This window comes from Branchiostoma lanceolatum, chromosome 10 (assembly GCF_035083965.1).
Source record: "Branchiostoma lanceolatum isolate klBraLanc5 chromosome 10, klBraLanc5.hap2, whole genome shotgun sequence".
In the NCBI taxonomy this organism is placed as follows: Eukaryota; Metazoa; Chordata; class Leptocardii; order Amphioxiformes; family Branchiostomatidae; genus Branchiostoma; species Branchiostoma lanceolatum.
Window position 1 is genome coordinate 10,115,372 of NC_089731.1, and position 2,396 is coordinate 10,117,767.

Consider the following 2,396-nt stretch of genomic DNA (forward strand, 5'->3'; position numbering starts at 1 on the left):
CGAAGTTGGTTTTGTTTAAAAGAACTTTTAGCTGCAAACTTCTCTTGTCTGATATCAAAAATCCCATTCGGTGCAATTTTCGTCATATTTAGAATACTAGTGTTTTAAGTTCATTGCTTATCTTGTTACCGCTGAGTTTTTCCGACATATATGTACAGTCAAACACCAAAATGCCTTCACATTCACTGGCCTTCTATCACACCATTGACTCACGCTCCGTCTGCAATGGGTATGAATTGGTTACGGGTGGAATTGTCGCAGGGTGTTCTCTTGATTCATTTTCCAGGAGAACTTTCACGTAGTTGTACTTTTCAATGGACTCAATGTTGGCTTTAAGGAACATAGAGATAAGGTGGCCATCGTTCATTGGGTGTTCATGGGATTCATCGATCGTGATACACAGTTCCCGGAATGGTTGCCGGTCAACATGATAGTGATCATATGTGACCTACGATAGAGCAAGGAGGTTCTATATAGAACCTCCTTGGATAGAGGAGGGCTTGCATGGGGGAGTAGTGATTACGAATTACGCAACATTTTCGCCGCCGATTACGAATTACGTTAAATTCTCAGAGCTGATTACGTTAAATCATGAGGCTTGAAGATTTTACACAAGATTCAACTATCTAATTCTGAGTCAAAAATGTTGAATACCTACTTTTGCGGACACCTCCCTGAGAGGGACCTGTATGGAGGCGTCTCGAGAACGCTCGACGCTAAATTCCGGAGCTACAAATTACGCTAAATTCAGTCAGCCTCTCTACGCCCTACTCTAAATTCTGAGTCAAAACTCATACACCTAGCGGCTGAACTCTTAGCTTTCGTCAAAGCTGGTGATATTTAGCATCTTGGAGATGACTTGAAAAGTACCTTAATCTAGTTCTTTGCATTAAACGCATGAGTGATAATGACGAAGTTTAGCCTAGCGTGAGGTCACACGCAATGACATCTGTATCAAATGGAGTCTAACCTGTTTTTTTACTTATAATGAAGAGGCACTATTGAACTACGAACTTTCACATCTGACACATTTGATCCCGATAAACACCACAGCTTGCTTATGAATGAAGATCTTTGATGGTAGAATTATGTTCGTGTATTGAGAAATTAATAATAATAGTTTATTGCAAATTCATGCCCGTAGGCTAATTGCATGTTGACAACAGTGTCGAAATACAAATGTACGGTAAAACAAAAGGTATACATGTAATACAAGATTATTCTATATTGCTATTCTATAGTAAGTTTCTATATCTATGGTACTAATACGGGGTTTGATTTCTTCTCTGAAAGCAGTGGAAAATAAAAAGTCCCACACTTTCAATGATGAGTGGGTTGGGAGATTTTAAAAGGAATATGAGTTTCTGTGTATTTCTTAATCTAGAAAAGTTTTTGGAGATTTCGGATACTTTCGTGAATAATCTGTTTCTATTGTGTGACAAGGGACCTATGCTATCACATACGTTGAAGTTCTCCCAACTCCACTCCAACGTACCTTAAGGAAATGCGGTCTCATTGAACCATGCCATAGCTCTACCAAGGACAACATGGTAACCTGGCGAACGATCTTTTATATATATATATATATAAATTTCTATGTCGCAATGCAAACATTCCTCAAAGATCTAGAATTTGTACGGTAAATGTATTCCCACCTGTGAGGCACAAATCGGACGACAATGTTAGAGATATCTTATCGGGTGATCCGCCATGGTATTACTCCTGCATGAAATGAAGCAGAACCTGTCTGGTCGCTCTGGAGCTTGTTGTGAGTCACCTCTGACATGAGAGTGACACGCGGACATGATAATGGGAGGGGCTCGCTTACAGCCTACGCTTTACTAGCAATTTATGGATTACGCTTTACGTTGCATAAAGGTGACTGTTACGGTTTGCGTAGAAAGAAAGCGACCAATTACGTGTTACGGCTTATGTACTTATTACGAATTACGTTGATTTGGGGCGACTGCCTACGGATTACGAAGACGAAAAAGGCTGAATTACGCCTTACGAAAAAGGCATGCAGGCCCTCATAGAGGCTGATATAGTAGAACCAAGTTGGTAAACCATACACATCTGTGTACCGTGGCTGAAGGCACAGCGCAATCTACAATAATTTTTTTATTACCGAACAGAGAAAGTATATTCGTATGACGACCTTCTGATCGATGGATTCGAATGCAATACAACTAAACGATACCCCCACCTTCTATCTTTATATCAAAGTGTACGAAAGATTAGCCTGGACGCATCATTACACGTCGTGCTCTTCTAAATCTTTGATAGACTGATTCAAAGTGGTCCAAAGGTAATTGAAAAGCCCGCGTTCCGAAACGATTTGAACCCTTTGACCCTACCCCTCTGCATCAAATTAGCCCCTGAAATCCGGCCCCCTG